General features: G+C 36.0%; 1 pseudogene; it reads left to right on the top strand.

Moving 5' to 3' along the window:
• The first annotated feature begins 3822 nt into the window (after positions 1–3822).
• LOC116856425 lies at positions 3823–4047 on the top strand (annotated as a pseudogene).
• Positions 4048–20911: the final 16864 nt, after the last annotated feature.

Below are 20911 nucleotides of genomic sequence, written 5' to 3' on the forward strand. Positions count from 1 at the left end.
TGATGAACTCCTTTAGCTTTTGCTTGTCTGGGAAACTCTTTACCCAGCAAGGTTATCATTCACACTAGAAGAAGAGAGAAGTATTCTTGGTTGTAGGTTTTTTCTTTTCAAAACACTCCCTTCAGGCCTGCACAGTTTTTGCTGAGAAATCAGCTGTAAGTCTTATGTAATGTTTTTCTTCTTACTGATTTAAAAATTCTCTTTATCATCACTTCCTACCATTTTAATTATTATGTGTCTAGGTGTGGACTTCTTTGGGTTCAGCTTGTTGAGAGTTCTCTGTGTTTTCTCGACCTAGATGTTTCTTTCTTTCTCCAGTGCAGGGATGTTTGCAGCTATTACTCTTTCAAATTTTCTGTCCTCTTCTGTCTCCTCCTTTTGGGATCCCTATACTGCAAATGTTGTTGTGCCTGATGATGTAATAGAGTTTCATTAACTTATTCTCATTTTGTATTATTCTTTATTATTTTGCCCTTCAGCTTTGTTGCTATCCATTACCCTGTTTTTCAGATCAGTGATCTAGTCTTCTTCATCCTCTAATCTGTTGATTTCCTCTAGTGTATTTTTTTTTTTCATTTCAATTATTATATTCCTCAGCTCACTTTTTAAAATTGTATCTCTTTGTTAAAGTTCTGAGTTCATTTATTCTTGTCTCAAGTCCATTGTCTATATTTATGATTATTACTTTCAACTCTTTATCAGGCATATTGCTCATTTTGTTTCATTTAGCTCTTTTACTGTGATTTTGGTTTGTTCTTTAATTTGGGATATATTCTTCTCTCTTCTCAGTTTGTCTAATTCTCTGTGTTTCAGTGTTTTAGATACATCAGCTACATCTCCTGGTCTTGAGGTGGTACCCTACAAGGTACTGCTCCCCGTCACCAGATGCAGCTGCTCCAGTGAGTATCCCCATTGTGGGCTCTGTGTGCCTTCCTGTTTGGTCTGGGACATGATTGCTTTCACTCTAGCTAGCTGCAATGATCTACTTTGTGGGCACCCTGGGGAGACTTTGTTCCCCAGGCTGTTGTGAGGTGTGTCTGTGGTGCCTGTGAGCTTTTTGGTGGGTTTGGATGATAGTCAGCCTAGCTGTCTGCAATTAGCCACTTTGTCATAACTTCAGGCACACTGAAGGCCAGTGCTTGCTCCCTGTGAGCTTAAGAGGTTGGGTGCAGAACCGTGGGCATGCTGTCATGTGTCCTGATCGTCCATTATCCCCAGAGCAGGTGTTACTTGGAATGGTACCAGTCTCAGCCAGGGCAGCCTGCCAGCTGTGATGAGGCAGGAGCTGCTTCTAGGGGACACCTGCCAAGGTGGGTAGTTTAGATGGGGAGGGTCTGAAGGGGAATGTTGGGGCAGAACATGTGGTACTTCCAAGGTAGACAGAGAAGTTAGTGCTGGCTTTTGCAAGAAGCCAGCATCTAAAGCTCAGGAAGGGAAAGAGATAAAGTGCCCACAGATACTTTTTCTCCCAGAACAATCTCCTGTAGTTGTCTACCTTTTCATCACATGACCTAAGATTAGTTAATATATTTCCTTCATGTATACTCCAGGCACTTTTCAAACTGCCTCCTCTTTGCTGTGTCCAGGGTCATGTTATTTAGGGTGCTGATCCTTTAAGGGAGAGGACTTAGTTTCCTATTGTCCTTAGGCTCTCCTGGAGTTAAGCCTACTGATTTTTAAAGGTCCTGGGATTTAAGCTCCAGTGGTTTTCAAAGCCAAACATAATGGGAACTCATCTCAGTGTGGACATCCAGTGCTGACGGTGCTTGGGGTGGGGTCTGATCCTCTTGCTTCTTGGGGGTTGGTTCCCAAATGCATCTCCACCCCTTCTACCATTTACATTGTGACCTATGATTAGCTGTGGAAGGTCTATTCTGTCAAGCTTCAGGTCCTTTTCAGAGTTAGTCACATAGATACAGCTGTTATCCTGGTGCTTGAAGGAAGAGGTAAGTTCAGATCCTCTTTCTCAACCACCTTCCCCAAGCTTCCTCCCATCGTGTTTTCTTCTCCATTGCATCAATCTCTACCTTTTGATTGGAATGTTTAATTCAATTACTTTCAATAGAACTACTAGTAGAGTAGGATTAACACTTAACATTTTGTTTTCTTTGTGTCAATTTGTTAATTTTTGCATTAAATACATATTCTGTACTGTACCAATAAATTCCCTATTGCTCCCTTTTTTCTATGTTTTTCAGTTATTTTATTAGTAGTTACTAATTGTCACTAATAATTGTGAATTTCAATTAGAATCTTCATTTAAAACAATCTAGTTCAGATTACTACCAACGTAATTTCGACAAAATACAAAATATATGCTTCAATGTATCTTCTATCTCCTCTGTGCTTTTATTGTCATACAAATTACATATTTGTATATCCTAAGCCCACCAACAGTGTTATAATTACTGCTTTAGATGTTGTTATTTAAGTTAGATAACAGAAGAAGAGGCTTAAACAAAAGCACATTTGTGCTGTTTTATAATTATCTATTATCTTCATGTAGATTCAAGTTAATCTTTAGCACCCTTTCATTTCAGTCTAAAGTATTACTTTTAGTATTTCTTGTACAGTAAATGTACTAATAATGAGTTCTCTCAGGTTTTATCTAGAAATATGTTAATTTCTCCTCCAGTTTTGAAGGATAATTTGGTTCAATGTTGAATTATAGGTGGACAAAAAAATATCAAGTGTTATTCTACTGCCTTCCTTCATGGCTTCTGATGAGCTATCAGGTATTATTATTGTAGTGTTCTTGTTTTTTAAGTCTTTTTCTTGATGCTTCTAAGATTCTCTGTTTTGTCTCCCAACAGTTTGCCTATAATATATCTAGGTATATTTTTCATCAAATTAAGAAGGTTTGGAACCATAAGTTCTTAAAATTTTCTTGCTGACTCTCTTCTTCTCAGACTCTTGTTTGTTTATTGATTTGGTGGTGTTACACAAATCTCTGAAGAGACTTCCTTATTCTTCATTCTTGTTTTTTTTATTCCTCAGACTGGATAATCTGATTTTTTTTTTAATTCATGGATTTCTACTTCTTCCAGGCCAAATCTGTTGAGTTGTATTAATAAATTTTTTATTTCAATTATTCAACTTTTCAACTCCAGAATTTCTACTTGATTCTTGTAAAAATTATTTTTATATCTTTAATGACATTCTCCATTTAGTCACATATGAGTCTAACAATTTAATACACTTTAATACATTAACACAGCTTCTAATAGGTGATTTAGGGGTACGTGGATGCCTCAGTTTGTTAAGCATCCAACTCTTGATTTCAGCTCAGGTCATGATCTCCGGGTCATGAGATTGAGCCCTGTGTGGGGCTTCAAGTTGAGTGTAGAGCCTGCTTAAAATTCTCTCTTTCCCTCTCCATTTTTCCCCTCCTCCCCACTCATGTGCTCTCTCAATAATAGTAATAATAATAATAAAATAACTGATTTAAGTTATAATAAATCCAATATTTGGAATGTTTCAGAGATAATTTTTAAATCTTCTATTCAAGTATAGCTGACAAACAATATTGCATTAGTTTTAGGTGTGCAATATAGTAAATTGACAAATCTAATACACTATGCTCACCCCAAGTGTAGCTATAACCTGTCACCATACAACACTACTAAAATACTATTGACTATATTCCCTATGCTGTAACTTTTATCCCCTTGACTTGTTCATTCCATAACCAAAAGCCTATCCCTCCCTCTCCTTCACCCATTTTACCCATTCCCCGAACTTTGGTAACCAATGGTTTTCCCCCTGTATGTATGGGTCTGTTGCTGCAGTTTAATTGTTTTGTTTTTTTAAATTTCACATATAATCGCTTCTCAGCCTTTTGGCTAAGATCAAGTGTAGATTTCAAATATAAATTTGTCTTTCTCTGTCTGACATATTCCACTTAACATAATACCCTCTAGGTATATTCACATTGCAAAAGGCAGGACCTCATTCTTTTTTAATGGCTGAGTAATATTCCCGTGTGTGTGTGTGTGTGTGTGTGTGCGCGCGCGCGCGCGCACGCGCGCGCGCATGCGCACGCACATGCACGCATCACCTCTTCTCTATCCATTCATCATTGATGGACATGGGTTGCTTCTCTATCTTGCCTATGGTAAATAATGCTACAATAAACATAGAGGTGCATGTATACCTTTGAATTAGTGTTTTGCTTCCTTTAGGTAAATACCTAGGAGTGGAATTATTGGATCATATGGTATTTCTATTTAAAATTTTTTAAGGAACCTCCATACTATTTTCCACGGTGTTTATACCAATTTACATTCCCACTGATGGGCATGAGGGTTACTTTTTCTCCACATCCTGATAACACATGTTATTTCTTGTCTTTTCCATTCTGACCATTCTTACAGGTGTATAGTGATATCTCATTGTGGTTTTGATTCGCATTTCCCTGATGATGAAGGATGTTGAGCATCTTTTCATGTGTCTGTTAACCATCTGTATATATTCTTTGGGAAATTGTCTGTTTTGGTCTTTTGTGCATTTTTAATCAGATTATTTTTTGGTATTGTGTAGTGTAGGTTGTTTATTATTTTGGATACTAACCCCTTAAAAAATGATTTTTTTGAATAACTTCTTCCATTCAGTATGTTCCCTTGTGGTTTTATTGATAGTTTCATTTGCTGTGTAAAAGTTTTTGTTTTGGTTTAGTCCTAATGGTTTAATTTTGCTTTTGATTTCTTTGAAGACATATGTAGAAAAATGTTTCAATGACCAATGTTGAAGAAATTACTGCCTATGTTTTTTCTAGGAGTTTTGTTTTCATGTTTCACATTTAGGTGTTCAATTTTTTTTTTTTTTAGTTTATTTCTGTGAATGGTATAAGAAAATGGTCCATTTTCATTCTTTTACCTGTATATGTCCACTTTTCCCAGCCCTATTTGTTACAAAGATGATCTTTTCCTTTTTATATATTCTTGCCTCCTTTGTCATAGATCAACAGACCATGTGAGCATGGATTTACTTCTGGGATGTCTATTCTCTTGCATTAATCTATGTGTCTGTTGCTGTGCCAGTACCATAGTGTCTTGATTACTTGAGCTTTGTAGTACATCTTCAATCAGATTGTTATACCTCAAGCTTTGTTCTTTTTCCTCAGGATGCTCTGGCTATTCAAGGTCTTTGAGGTTCCACTTTAAGAGTATTTGTTCTAGTTCTATGAGAAAAGTTGTTATTCTGATAGGGATTGCTTTGAATCTGCAGATTGCTTTGAGTAGTATGGGCATTTAAATTTTTCCAATATTAATTCTTCCAATCCATGAGCACATGTAACATCTTTCCACTTGTGTCATCTTTAATTTATTTAATCTTAGTTTTCAGGAAGGTATTTCAACTCCTTTGTTAACTTACTCCTCTTCTACTTGCTTTTTCTTTTTTTTAAGATTTTATTTATTTATTTGACAGACAGAGATCACAAGTAGGCAGAGAAGCAGGCAGAAAGAGAAGAGGAAGCAGGCTCCCTACTGAGCAGAGAGACCGATGCGGGGCTTGATCCCAGGACCCTGGGATCATGACCTGAGCCGAAGGCAGAGGCTTTAACCCACTGAGCCACCCAGGCACCCCTCTTCTACTTGTTTTGACAGAATTATAAATGGAGATTTTTAAGATGTCTGTTTTTGCTACTTTTTATAAAAATCCAACTTATTTCCTTCTGTTAATTTCTATTCTGAAACTTTTTTACTTCCTAGAGATTTTGATAGTCTTTAGGGTTTTCTATGTGTAGCATAATGTCACCTGCAAAAAGTGCATTTTTAAAATTTTTAATTGAAATTTAACTGTGTTGTATTAGTTTCAGGTATATAATATATTTCAATAACTCTATATATTACTCTATGTAATATACTATATACGTTGCTCATCACAGTAAGTGTACTCTTAATCCACTTTATCTTTTTCACCCATCTCCTCACCTACTTTCCCTCTGACAACCTTCAGTTCTCTGTATTTAAGAGTCTTTCTCATTTGTTTCTTAAATTCCACATGTGATTGAAATCATATGGTATTTGTCTTTCTCAGTCCAACTTCTTTCATTTAGCATTATACTTTCTAGGTCCATTCACATTGTTGCAAAAAGCAAGATCTCATTCTTTTTTATGGCTGAGTAATATTCTATTGTATATACATATAGCAACTTCTTTATCCATTTATCTATCATTGGACACTTGAGTTGCTTCCACATCTTGCATATTATAAATAATGTTACAATAAACATAGGGATGCATATATCTTAGTGTTTTCATTTTCTTTGCTTTTGATTCCCTTGCCTGAGGAGCCATATGCAGAAAAATTTTTCCATGGATTATCTGAAAGAAATTGTTGCCTGTGTTTTCTTATAGAAGCTTTATGGTTTAATGTCTCACATTTAGGTCTTTAAATCATTACAGTTTATTTTTGTGCATGGTGTAAGAAAGGGTAGCCCAGTATCATTTTTTTCTCATATAGCTGTGTTTGGTCTTCCTTCTTACCAGTGTGGATGTTTTTAGTTATTTTTCTTATTGCTGTAACTAGGACTTCCAGAACTATGTTGAATAGCAGGGGCAAGAGTAGACATCCTTGTGTTATTGCCATTCTTACAGAAAAAAATTGGTTTTCACCAGTAAGTATGATGATAGGTGTGGGTTTGCCATATACATACTTTATTATGTTGAGATGTCCCTCTAAACCCCTTGAGAGGTTTTATCATGGATGATTTTGAATTTTGTCATTTTTTTCTGTATCTATTGAAATTACCATATGATTTTTATCATTTGTTTTGTTGATGTGGTGTATCACATTGATTTATTTGTGAACACTGAACGATTTTTGCTTTTCTAGGGAAAATCCCACTCAGTCATTTTACTATATTGTTGAGTGTGGTTTGAAAATATCTTGTTAAGGATCTTTGCATATATGTAAGGGATTTTGCTTATAGTTTTCTTTTTTATAGTATCTTTGCTTGATTTCTGGCCTCATTGACTATACTGGGAAGCTTTCATTCCTCTTACATTTTTTGGAATAGTTTGAGGAGAATAGGTGTTAACTCTTTTTTTTTAAATGTTTGGTATAATTATCCTATGATGCCATCTGCTCCTGTAGGGGCTTCTATATGTTGGGAGTTTTTTCATTACCATTATTTTGTTCATGGTTATCAATCTCTTCAAATTTTCCATTTCTCCCTGATTCAGTTTTGGAAGATTATGTAGTTTCAGGAATTCGTTCATTTTTTTTTTTCAGGTTGTCTAATTTGTTGGTATATAATACTTTGTGGTTTTATAATCCTTTGAATTTCTATAGTGTTGTCACTTTTCATTTCTAATTTTATTGTGTTCTTTCTTTTTTTCTTGAGTAGCCTGGATAAAGTTTTATTTTTTTGTCTATTCAAAGAACCAGCTTTTGATTTCGTCCATCTTTTCTATTATTAGCCTACTTCATTTACATCTGCTTTGATCTTCATTATTTTCTTCTACTAACCAGGATTTTCTTGTTCTTCTAATTCTTTTATATATATTAGATTGTTCTTCAGTTAGGCCTGTATTGCTATACATTTCCTTCGTAGAACTGTTTCTGGTGCTTCCCAAAGATCTGGACAATCATGTTTTCATTTGTACATGTTGAATTTATTTTTGTGTATGGTGTAAGAAAGTGGTCGAGTTTCATTCTTTTGCATGTTGCTGGCCAGTTTTCCCCATTGGATAGTCTTTCCTGCTTTGTTGAAGATTAATTGACCATATACTTATGGGTTCATTTATGGGTTTTCTATCTTGCTCCACTGAACTATGTGTCTGTTTTTGTGCCTATTTTGTGTCTATTTTTTGTGTAGTGATCAAAACATGCTGCTTTGATCATTAAAGCTTTGTTATATAACTTGAAGGCCAGAATCATGAGTCCTTCAGCTTTGCTTTCTTAAGGTTGTTGTCTGTTCAGGGTTGTCTATTCAGGGTCTTTTGTGGTTCCATAGAAATTTTAGGTTTAGTTGTTCTAGCTCTGTTAAAAATGCTATAGGTGTTTTGATAGGGATTGCATTCAATGTGCAGATTCATAGTATAGACATTTTAACAATATTTGTTCTTCCATCCATGACCATGGAATATTTTTCATAGTTTTCAGAGGATACACCTTTCACCTCTTTGGTTAGGTATCTTCCTGGGTATCTTGTTGTTTTGTACAATTGTAAATAGGATTGATTTCTTAGTTTCTTTTCCTGCTGCTTTATTATTGATGTATAGAAACACAAAAGATTTCAGTACATTGATTTTCAATGTTGTGACTTTGTTGAATTTACCAGTTCTAGCAGTTTTATGGTGCAGTCCTTCAGGTTTTCTATATAGAGTAGCATGTCTTCTGCAAATAGTGAAAGTTGACTTCTTACCAACTTGGATGCTCTTATTTCTTTGTGTTGTCTGATTGCTCTGACTAGGGCTTCCAGTATTATGTTGAATAAAAGTGATGAGAGTAGACATCCTTGTCTTGTTCCTGACCTTAGGGGAAAAGCTCTCTTGCTTTTCCCATTAAGCACGATGTTAGCTGTGGGATTTTCATATATGGTCTATATTATGTTGAAGTAAGCTCCCTCTAAACCTACTTCTTGAGGGCTTTTATTATGAATGGATGTTGTATTTCATCAAGTGCTTTTTCTTCATCTCTTGAAATGATCTTATGGTTTTATCCTTTCTCTTATTGATGTGATGTATCACATTGATTAGTGAATATTGAACCACCCTTGTAACCTAAGACTAAATCCTACTTGATCATGATGGATGATATTTTTAATGTATTCTTAGATTTGGTTTGCTAGCATTTTGCTGTGGATTTTGCATCTATGTTCATTAGGGATATTGGCCTGTAGTTGTTTGTTTTAGTGGAGTGTTTGGTTTTGGTAACAGGGCAATACTGACCTTATAGAAAAAATTTGGAGGTTTTCATTCCTATTTTTTGAGAGGAATAGGTATTACTGCTTCTTTAAATGTTTGATAGATATGTCTGTAAAGCCATCTGGTCCTAGACTTTTTTTTGTTGAGTTTTTTTTATTACTAATTTCTTTGCTGGTTGTTGGCTTGTTCAAGTTTTCTTTCTTCTTGTTTCAGTTTTGGTAGTTTATATGTTTCTAAGAATTTATGCATTTCTTCCAGGTTTTCCAATTTGTCAGTATATGGTTTTTCATAATATTCTTGTATAATTGTATTTCTGTGGTGTTGGTTGTTATTTCTTTTCTCTCATTTGTCTTTTACTTTTTGATAAGTACGATAAAATTGATAAACCTCTAGCCAAAGAACTAGCTCCTGATTTCATTGACCTGTTCTAATCTTTATCATTTCCTTCCTTTTGCTGACTTTTGGTTTTATTCTTTTCTTTTTCTAACTCTTTTAGATGTAAGGTTAGGTTGTTGGAATTTTTTGTGCTTCTTAAGGAAAACCTGCATTGCTGCATCCCAAAGGTTTTGGACCATTGTGTTTGTTTGTTTGTTTTTAATCATTTTTTAATTTATTTTCAGCATAACAGTATACATTGTTTTTGTACCACACCCAGTGCTCCATGCAATCCGTGCCCTCTCTAATACCCACCACCTGGTTCCCCCAACCTCCCACCCCCCCCTCTTCAAACCCTTCAGATTGTTTTTCAGAGTCCATAGTCTCTCATTGTTCACCTCCCCTTCCAATTTCCCCCAACTCCCTTCTCCTAACTCCCCATGAACCATTGTGTTTTTATTTTCATTTGTTTCCATGTATTTTTTTTTTAATTTCCTGGTTGACCCATTCATTTTTTAGTAGCATGTTTTTTAACCTCCATGCACTTGTGGTTTGTCCAAATTTTTCTCATAGTTGACTTCTAGTTTCACAAAATTGTGGTCAGAAAGGTACATTGCATGAATTCAGTCTTTTTGTATTATGACCTTACATGTGATCTATTCTGGAGATTGTTCCATGTGGACTTGAAAAGAATGTGTATTCTGCTGTTTTAGGATGGCATGTTCTACGTACCTCTGTTAAATCTATCTGTTCCAGTTAATCATTCAAAGCTATCACTTCCTTCTTGGTTTGTTTGGATGATCTGTCCATTCGATATAAGAGGGATACTAAAGTCCCCCATTATTGTATTAGAATCTATTAGTTACTTTGTTATTATATATTTTGGATTATCCTATGTTGGGTACATAAATATTTTTAACTGTTATATCTTCTTGTTGGATTGTCCCCTTTATTATTATATAGTGGCCTTTTTTGTCTCTTTTAACAGTCTTTTGTTTTAAAATCTATTTTGTCTAATATAAGTTTGCTACTGCGGCTTTTTTTCAACATCCATTTGCCTGACAGAGGTTTCTCCATCCCCTCAGGGTCAGTCTGCAGGTCTGAAATGAGTCTCTTGTAGGCAGCATATAAATGGGTCTTGCCTTTTGTCCATTCCTGGCAGTAATTTTTTTTTTTAACTTTTTTTTTTTTTTAAGATTTTACTTATTCATCTGACAGACAGAGATCACAAGTAGGCAGAGAGGCAAGCAGAGAGAGAAAGAGGAGGAAGCAGGCTCCCCGCTGAGCAGAGAGCCCAACTCGGGGCTCGATCCCAGGCCCCTGGGACCATGACCTGAGCCGAAGGCAGAGGCCTCAACCCACTGAGCCACCCAGGTGCCCCCCTGGCAGTAATTTCTTATAGTCCCTTTCTCCTCAATACTGTCTGTTGTCCCTGAATACCATTTCTCTCATTTCTTTTTTTGTAAATATTTTATTTATTTATTTGACAGATGGAGATCACAAGCAGGCAGAGAGAGAGGAGGAAGCAGGCTCCCTGCTGAGCAGAGAGCCCGATGTGGGGCTTGATCCCAGGACTCTGGGATCATGACCTGAGCTGAAGGCAAAGGCTTTAACCCTCTGAGCCATCCAGGTGCCCCCCATTTGTCTCTTTTCAAAATGGCTTTTGCCACAGTTCAGCTTGGGAACTCCTTAAGATATGATTTCTGGAACCGAATGACCCTCTCAAGTGAAGGAATCCAAAGTTAGTCTTTCTTCCTTTCATAATCCAGGATAGTACAGTCAGAGTTGAAGGGATAAGGCCAAAGATAAAAGAAAAGGAGCTCCCCTTATTTCAAAAGGATGCTGACACTGTGCCTAGTTTTTGTGTCTTATTTTATTCTACCCATCTTCTGAACTGTCTAATCATATTTCTACTTTTATAATCATTTATTCAATATTAAACATGCACCATACATTTGTGTTGGTCACTGACAACATAAGACAGAATAATTTCATAATGTCTATTCCCAGTGTGATTTAGTATAATCTACTCCTTTCACTGGCTCTGCCAGTAGCTTTCCCTGAATCTTGTGGAAGTCTGTCCCCTCTTAAAATTCTCAAATGACAGACTTAGATTAGGTGTATTTAAGAACTTTTTATATCCCCTGTATATAATATTCCATCCTAACCCTTTGATTTCCTCCTGTAGGGCAGAAGTCCAACAGAATAAAGGAATGAGTGTTCAATCTTACTTTTATGTAAGCTGCCACTTACTTAACACCAGGAACTAGGCCAAGTATTTTATATGGATTATCTAATTGTATAAACTATAATAAACTATAAAGGAGGAAAAAAAACCCTGAAGTTTATAGAGACATTACATGGTTGAGCTCATATTCTAAGTCTGGAAGTCTAATATGTAGCATTATTATAGAGGTCTGCATTTCCATGAAAAGAAAAATGGTGCAATTCTATAATAAGAAAGGTAGCAGCAATGAGGTTCTTCAAAGAATAGTAGCCAAAAATTAACAAGTCAGGAAATGACAGATGCTGGTGAGGATGCGGAGAAAGGGGAACCCTCCTACACTATTGGTGGGAATGCAAGCTGGTACAACCACTCTGGAAAACAGCATGGAAGTTTCTCAAAATGTTGAAAATAGAGCTACCCTATGGCCCAGCAATTGCACTACTGGGTATTTACCCTAAAAATACAAACGTAGTGATCCGAAGGGTCACGTGCACCCGAATGTTTATAGCAGCAATGTCCACAATAGCCAAACTATGGGAAGAACCTAGATGTCCATCAACAGATGAATGGATAAAGAAGATGTGGTATACATATACAACGGAATACTATGCAGACATCAAAAGAAATGAAATCTTGCCATTTGCGAGAATGTGGATGGAACTAGAGGGTATTATGCTTAGCAAAATAAGGCAATTGGACAAAGACAACTATCTTGTGATCTCCCTGATATGAGGAAGTGGAGATGCAACGTGGGGGGTTTCGGGGGTAGGAAAAGAACAAATGAAACAAGATGGGATTGGGAGGGAGACAAACCATAAGAGACTCTTAATCTCACAAAACAAACTGAGGGTTCCTGTGGGGAAAGGGATAGGGAGACGGTGGGGGGGGGGTTATGGACATTGGGGAGGGTATGTACTATGGTGAGTGCTGTGAAGTGTGTAAACCTGGCGATTTACAGACCTGTACCCCTAGGGCTAATAATACATGTTTATAAAAAAATAAATTACTTTAAAAAAAGAATATAAGCCAAGAACATTCTATGTTTTTATGTTCTTACATTAAAAAGCCATTTTACCTTTCAATATATACAAAATCCAAAGGGTCTGAAATCCCACTTACCTTTTTTCCTGTCCCTCAAATTTCAGCCCTGCTATCTACAGAATGTGTGGGTCTTTCTTTCATTCTACTTTTTCACAGGTGTTGGAAATACAATTATACCTCTCAATCTCTCTCCTGTAAACTGAGTTTCTAAGTAGGGAACAGGCATTAAGAGGTAAAGGGGAAATAAATTATCACCCTCATAAACAGAGAAATTGATAACTCTTTTTTTCCATGCATTCCTTGTAGAAATGGACTGAAGTATTGAGGAGTTACCTGGGGCCAGAAAAAGCAACCCTCACCATTCCAAACATGATGCTGAAACCTTTGGGAGAATTGATGCTGTGAAGATTAAATAACTCTTACCTTCACATCTGTACTTCCAGTAAATTAGAGAATTGTGACTGGACCTAGAAACCCAATCTTTTTTTGTTTTAATTTTTTATTTAAATTAAATCTAGTGCACATATAGCATACTATTTGTTTGCAGGGTAGAATTTAGTGATTCATCAATTGCATATAATACCCAGTGCTCATTACTTCAAGTGCCCTTCTTAATGCCCATCACCCAATTACCCCATCCCCCCACCCACCTCCCTGCCACCAACCCTTAGTTTGTTTCCTAGATTTCAGGGTCTCTTATGGTTTTACTCCCTATAATTTTCATATTTTGTTTTTCCTTCCCTTCCCTGTGGTCCTCTGTTTTGTTTCCTGATTTCCACATATGAGTAAACATATGTTATATGTCTTTCTCTGACTTATTTTGCTGAGAATATACTCTAGTTCCATCCATGTCATTGCAAATGGTAAGAATTCATTCTTTTGATGGCTGAGTAATATTCCATTGCCTATATAAACCAAATCATCTTTCTCCATTCATCTGTCAATGGATATCTGGGCTCTTTCCATAGTTTGGCTAGTGTGGATATTGCTGCTATAAATATTGGGGTACATGTCCCCCTCTGAATCACTATGTATGTATCCTTTGGATAAATACTTTGGAGTGTAATTGTTGGGTTGTAGGGTAGTTCTGTTTTTAACTTTTGAGGCACCTCTATATTGTAAGAAACCCAATCTTTTTTTTTTAAAGATTTTATTAATTTATTTGACAGATCACAAGCAGGCAGAGAGGCAGGCAGAGAGAGAGGAGGAAGCAGGCTTCTGGCTGAGCAGAGAGCCCGATGCGGGGCTCGATCCCAGCACCCTGGGATCATGACCTGAGCAGAAGGCAGAGGCTTTAACCCACTGAGCCACCCAGACTCCCCAAGAAACCCAATCTTAATAGTAACAGAATGCCAGAAAGTTCAGGAGAGTGAAACAGGACCTATATTCCCTTTTCAAGGCAGTGACTTCAGTGTGATTCAATGAATGTCACTCTCTTACCTGAAGTGCTATCTTCATAGTCATACCTATATTTTCCCTTTCCTTGGAAGAAAGTACATAGAATAGAGAGCCCCAGCTTGAGAGTTGAATTAAAAGAAGAAAGATCTCCAGTGTGTTTTATTGTCCCTAATTTTCTAGTTTGTTTTTAATGCTCAATTCAAACCCTGTCTTCCCCATAAATCTTCCTTCTCTGAGACACTATAGTGATTTTTAATGTACTTCATTCTAATCTCTAACACAAGATCTAAAAGCAGAAAAAAAGGAAGGGAAAATTCTAAAAGAAAGGCAACACTAAAGTCATTTTAAGGCAAACAAAAGTTGAACGAATTTGTCTTTCACAGAATTGCACTAAAAGAAAAGCTGAAAGATGTTTATTATGCTGAGAAGAAATAGTAACCAAGTAAATGTCCCAAACATCCCAAACATACCAAAATGGTAAGAAATAGATTTTAAGTTTCTATAAAATAACTTCTAACTGGGGCACCTGGATGGCTCAATGGGTTAAAGCCTCTGCCTTCGGCTCAGGTCATGGTCCCGGGTCCTGGGATTGGGCCCCACATCGGGCTCTCTGCTCATTGGGGAGCCTGCTTCCCCCCCTCTCTCTGCCTGCCTCTGTGACTACTTGTGATCTCTGTCTGTCAAATAAATAAATAAAATCTTAAAAAAAAATAACTTGTAACTGAAGGTACTATTAATAAATAGTGTGGTTTTTAGCCCATGTTTAAGTGAAACACAGGATGAAACAACTTACAAATGGTAGAACAATATTGGACATAAATGACTTAAAATTTTATAATGTGATCTCTAGAAATTTACTACGAGAAGTATACAACTAAACACAGGAAAAAATATTAATTGAAATGTCAAAATATTTGGTTCCACCACAAGCAGATGGACCTGTAATAAGCCAACTGAAAAATCAAAATTCTAAAACACTAGACACAAACTCAGCCATACAAATATTTATACTGAATGTAAATATATTAAACATTAAAAATAGATCATCAAGTTGGGTAGGAAAAAATAAACAACATTTGCTTCCTGTATGTCATACACTGCTTGAAAATTAAAGGGTAGGGAACAATATACATTATATGTATTAAATGTAAAATGGCTGCTGTGGATATATCAATGTCAGGCAAAGTCAACTGCAAGAGAAAGAGTACTCCCAGAGAAAAAAGGGGGATTCATAAGATAAATATATCAAAAAGGCATAATTCTAAATATGTATTCATCTAATAACAGTTTCAAAATACATGAAAAAGAAACTGCTAAAATTAAAGAGAATAGAAAATCTGCAATTATAGTTGGTGATTTTAAAAACCATTTCTCAGTAATTTATAGTAAGAAATTTGGGGAAACATCAGCTAAGATAGCATAAGATCTAAACAATATTACCAACCAAGTTGTCCTGATAGATATGTTTAAGACACTACATTAATTTCTTGGTGAAGGAAAGAATATATATATTCTGCAGTATACCATATGCCTACCCATAAAACTAGTCCCAAATCTCAAGGGATTAAAATAAAGAGAATGTTCCCTATCACAAGTATTAAATTAGAAATAACTAGCCATATGATTTCATTGACACGTGGAACTTAAAATTAATGAAAAAAGCGGGAGGGGGGAAGCAAACTGAGAAACAGACTCTTAACTATAGAGAACAAACTGATAATCACCAGAATGGAGGTGTGTGGAGGGTGAGGGTGCATTAACTAGGTGAAGAGATTAAGGAGTGCACATGTGATGCATACTGGATGTTGTATCGAAGTATTGAACCACTATATTGTACACCTGAAACTAATGTTACACTGTATGTTAACTAACTGGAATTTAAGTAAAAACTTAAAGTAACAACAAGATATCTTAATATTCTTAGAAATTAAACCTTTTATAAATAATCCATAAGTCAAAAAGTCACAAGAAAACATACAGAATACTTTTGAATGAAGACATACGAATTTCTGGAGTAAGTAGAAGTCTCATACACTGTTGGTGAGTGTATACAATCATGAAGTTAAATGCACATGACCTAATGCAGTAATTATACTCCTCGATATTTAGCCAAGATAAATGAAAATAGGTCCTTTTATGAAAATTCTTGTACACAACTTCTTAACAGTCTTCCTGATAGCTATAAATTTGTAAACAATCAACATGACCATTAACAAGACATGAATCTTAAAAGAATATACTTTAGGAAGCGTATTCTATGAAGATGAGAGTAAGAAACCCTAGAAATCAGTCTTCCCACCTAGACAACACTTGCATTAGAAGAAGATTCTGATGTAACTATTTTGGAATTCTGGAATCTATTGAAGGCTTGTAACTTCTAGGGAGAGGCTTGAGCCAGCAAATTGTGCTTGATTTCAGGCAAAATCAGCCCTTGGCTCAGCCCTGTGGTAGGCAGATGGGTATGTATTCCAGAAGCATATTACAAGTAGCTTATTGGAGCCAAGGTGGGCAATAAGGATCATCTTCTCCAAAAATCAGGGATCCTGTGTACTGATCACTGAGTGCTGCTTCTGATTATGGAGGTTCAGACACAGAAAGAGTTAGACAGTGTTGCAAACTCTCCCCTTATAGCCTCCAAAGTTAGAAAACTTGTACTTCTTGATTTCAAAATTACAAAGCTATAGTAACCAAAACAATGTGTACCAGCAAGAAGGCCGATGGAACAGAATAGCCTAGAAATAGATCCTCACATTTGTGATCAAATAATTTTTGACAAAGGTAACAGGGCCCACTCAATGGAGGAAAAGACAGTTTCCTAAATGGTGCTAGAAAAACCTGAATATCCACATGTAAAATGATGAAGTTGGATCCTTACCTAGCATCATATATAAAAATTAACAGAATTTTATAGTATAAAACTTTTAGAAGAAAACTGGACAAAGCTTCATGACAGATTTAACAGTAATTTCTTAGATATGACAAAAGAAAAAAATTGAGTTTCTGAAAATTAAATTATATGCATCAATAGATACTATCAATAGTGAAAAGACAACATATAGGGTAAACTGTTTACAAATAATATACACATAAAGGGATTAATATCCAAAATATAGGGATTCTTAAAAATCAACAACATAAAAACAGCCCAATTTTAAAATGGGCAAAGGAATAGATATCACTCCAAAGACAATATATGGATGGCCCCTAAGCAAATGAAGATATTGGACATCATTAATCATCAGGGCAATGCAAATCAAAACCAAGATGAGATACCACCTCATATCCATTAAAATGGCTCCTGTCAAAGAAACTGAAAACAAGTGTTGGAAGGAAGTGGAGAAATTAGAAGCTAAAAATGGTAACAGCCCTTGTGGAAAACAGTATTAATAGAATTACCATATGATCTAACAATTTTACTTCTGTATATACTCTCAATAGAATTGAAATCAGTATCTCAGTTTAGATGAGGTCATGAGTGTCTTTATGAAATGAAGAGACAAGATTGATCTCTTTCCCTGCACATGCACCAAAGAAAGGTCATGTGAGCATATAGCAAGCCAGGATGAGGTTCCCACTAAGAACCTAACCTGCAAGCAACTTGTACCTCCAAGGCTGGGAAAAACTTCTATTGTTTAAAGCACCCAACTGTGGTATTTTGTTACAACAGCCCAAGCTGAGATATCTATATTCACAGCAGTATTATCCATAATACATAACTCAGGGAAGAAACCAAAATGTCCACCAGCAGAACAGATATGCAAAAAATGTGGCATAAATGTACAATGAAATATTAAATGCCTTGAAAAGGAAATTCTGGAATGTATTACAACATAGATGAGACTTGTGGACATAATGCTAAGTGAAATAAGGCAGCCACAAAAATACAAACTGTATGTTTAAATTTTTATGAGGTACCTAGAGTAGTCAAAACCATTGAGACAGGGAGTGGTTTCCAGAAGATGAGAGACGGACAAGTGGAAGTTATGGTTTAACGGTTATAGAGTTCCAGTTTTACAAAATGAAAAGAATTCTAGAGATGGATGGTGGTAATTGTTACACTACAATATCAATGTACTTAATACTATAGAACTTTATACTTTAAACAGTTATGATGGTACATTTTACGTATGTATTACCACAATAAAAAATTGAAAGAAAAAAAACTATATACTATACCTTAATGGAATACTACTTGACGTCATCTTAGGACTGCCTGATCACGAACCTTCTTTATAATTTGGAAGCATGTAGTATTAATTCTTGGGACTGAATCAGCTCAGCTTCTGTCTTCAATACTCTTTCTAATGTCTGGGTACAGGTAAGGAGCCACACCATTTAGGCTGCTGTACTGAATCCTCTATCTTTCCTTGCCCACCATCTATTTATTTAAAAGAAAGAGTATGCACAAGTGGTGGAGGGAGGAGGGGCAGAGGCAGAGAAGCAGACTCCCCTCTGAGCACAGAGCCCAAAGCCCTATGTAGGGCTCCATCCCAGAATCCTGAGATCATGACCTGAGCCAAAACCAAGAGTCAGAAGCTTAACTGACTGAGCCATCCACCACCTTTTGGTTTATAGTTTCTTATCATTATTTATCACTGATGATTTATCAGGTATTAAATATTAAACATTTTAAATATTTAATTTAAAATATTTTGATTGTAATAAAGTCCCATTCTTCTTGGCTACCTTCCTCACATGTCCTAAAGGCATGCATACTGTAAGTGATTTTTTTTTTACTAGTGGAAAAATACTGTGTTTAAATTCTAAGATACAAACTCTGGTTCAAATATGCAACCTAGGGAAGTTACTTAACTTCTCTGAATTTTGTCTTTCATAAGCAATAAAGAAATACCTTTTTTTCACCTGTAAGTGAAACTGCTTTGTAGATTCTCAAACATTATAAGATTATAAGAATTGTGATAAGATGGTAATGATAACAATGATGAATTATTTTTCAGTAACGTGGAGGTTAAAAAAAAAGGAAATTCAAGGAGCAACATCTAATTGCCCCTGACTTGTTGACATTTATGGTGTCAGTTAAGATATCCCTCCATGAAAATCCATGGGGTCTCCAGGTTTGAGGGGCTTACTCTCTGCATGGTGGCAATGCCTGGTAAAACATAATAAACCAGTGAGAAACTCAAGATGCTTGCATTTGCAAAAAGTAAAGCCATAGTTTATTTTCCTTAAAAAATAATTATATGACAGAGAGCACAAGCAGGGGGAGTGCCAGGTAGAGGGAGGAGCAGGCTCCCAACTGAGCAGGGAGCCTGACATGGGTCTCCATTCCAGGACCTTGGGATCATGACCTTAGCCGAAGGCAGACACTTAACTGACTGAGCCACCCAGACACTCCTGCCACAGTTTGTTTGCAATTAAATTATTCTCTGTCGTATGCAATTATCAAATACATTTAGACCATTCATTATGGGGAAAAGAAAAATATGGCATCATTTATGTTATTTTTAGTGATTTTGGAGCAACTGAATGAAAAGTGCCATGTTACCTTTCTCCTAGTTTTTGTATCCCTGAGTTGATTTTCACAGATGAAAAGAAACTTTGCTTTCTCTCATGCTGGTTATATTTTCTGAAGTTTCAAGGCTTGTGCTGGAGTATAGTTCTACTGATCTTCCATGATGTTCCAACTTGACTACTTCTCTGACAGTAATGTCTGGAATATTCTGTAAAATATAGAAGGCAATCTTATGGTTCTTGATGCTATAGTAAATGGAAGTGATTCTCTCATTTCCCTTTCTATATTTTCATTGTTAGTGTATAAGAGAGCAACTGATTTCTGTACATTGATTTTGTATCTTGCCACATTACTGAATTGCTGTATGAGTTCTAGTAGTTTGGGGGTGGAGTCTATTGGGTTTTTCATATACAGTTTTGTGTCCTCTGTGAAAAGAGAGTTTGACTTCTTTGCCAACCTTTTATTTATTTGTTTGTTTTTGTCTGATTGCTGTTGCTAGGACTTAAAGTATGATGTTGAACAACATTGGTGAGAGTGGACATCCTTGTTGGTTCCTGATCTCAAAGGGAAGGCTGTCAGCTTTTCCCCACTGAGGATGATATTCACTGTGGGTTTTTCAAGATAGATTTTATGAAGTTGAAGAATGTTCCCTCTATCCCTATTCTTTGAAGTGTTTTAATCAGGAACAGATGCTGTATCTTGTCAAATGCTTTTTCTGCATCAATTGAGAGGACCATGTGGTTCTTCTCTTACTGATTTGTTGTATCACATTGATGGATTTGTGAATGTTAAACCACACTTGCATCCCAGGGATAAATCCCACCTGGTCATGGTGGATAATCTTTTTAAATATACTGTTGGATTCTATTAGCTATGATCTTGTTGAGAATCTTGGCATCCATATTCACAAGGAATATTGGTCTGAAATTCTCCTTTTTGGTGGGTTCTTTGCCTGGTTTAGGGATCAGAGTAATGTTGGCTTCATAAAAAGAGTCTGGAAGTTTTCCTTCTGTTTCTATTTTTTGAAACAGTTTCAGGAGAATAGATATTTCTTCTTTGAATGTTTGATAGAATTCTCCAGGGAATCCATCAGGTCCTGGGCTCTTGTTTTTTGGGAGGTTTTTGATCACTGCTTCAATCTTGTTACTAGATATTGGTCTATTCAGGTTGTCAATTTCTTCCTGATTCAGTTTTGGAAGTTTATAGGTTTCCAGGAATGCATCCATTTCATCTAGGTTGCTTAACTTATTGGTATATAGCTATTGATAATAATTTCTGATGGTTGTTTCTATTTCCTTGGTGTTAAACCTAATTAAAGAGGTAAAAGATCTGTGCTTGAGGAACTACAGAACACTCATGAAAAAATTGAAGAAGATACAAAAAGATGGAAAAACATTCCATGCTCATGGATTGGAAGAATAAACATTGTTAAAATGTCTATACTGCCTAGAGCAATCTATACTTTCAGTGCCATCCCGATCAAAATTCCACTGGCATTTTTCAAAGAGCTGGAACAAAAAATCC

This window comes from Lontra canadensis, unplaced genomic scaffold, assembly GCF_010015895.1.
Source record: "Lontra canadensis isolate GAN:19392208 unplaced genomic scaffold, GSC_riverotter_1.0 scaffold109, whole genome shotgun sequence".
Lineage (NCBI taxonomy): Eukaryota > Metazoa > Chordata > Mammalia > Carnivora > Mustelidae > Lontra > Lontra canadensis.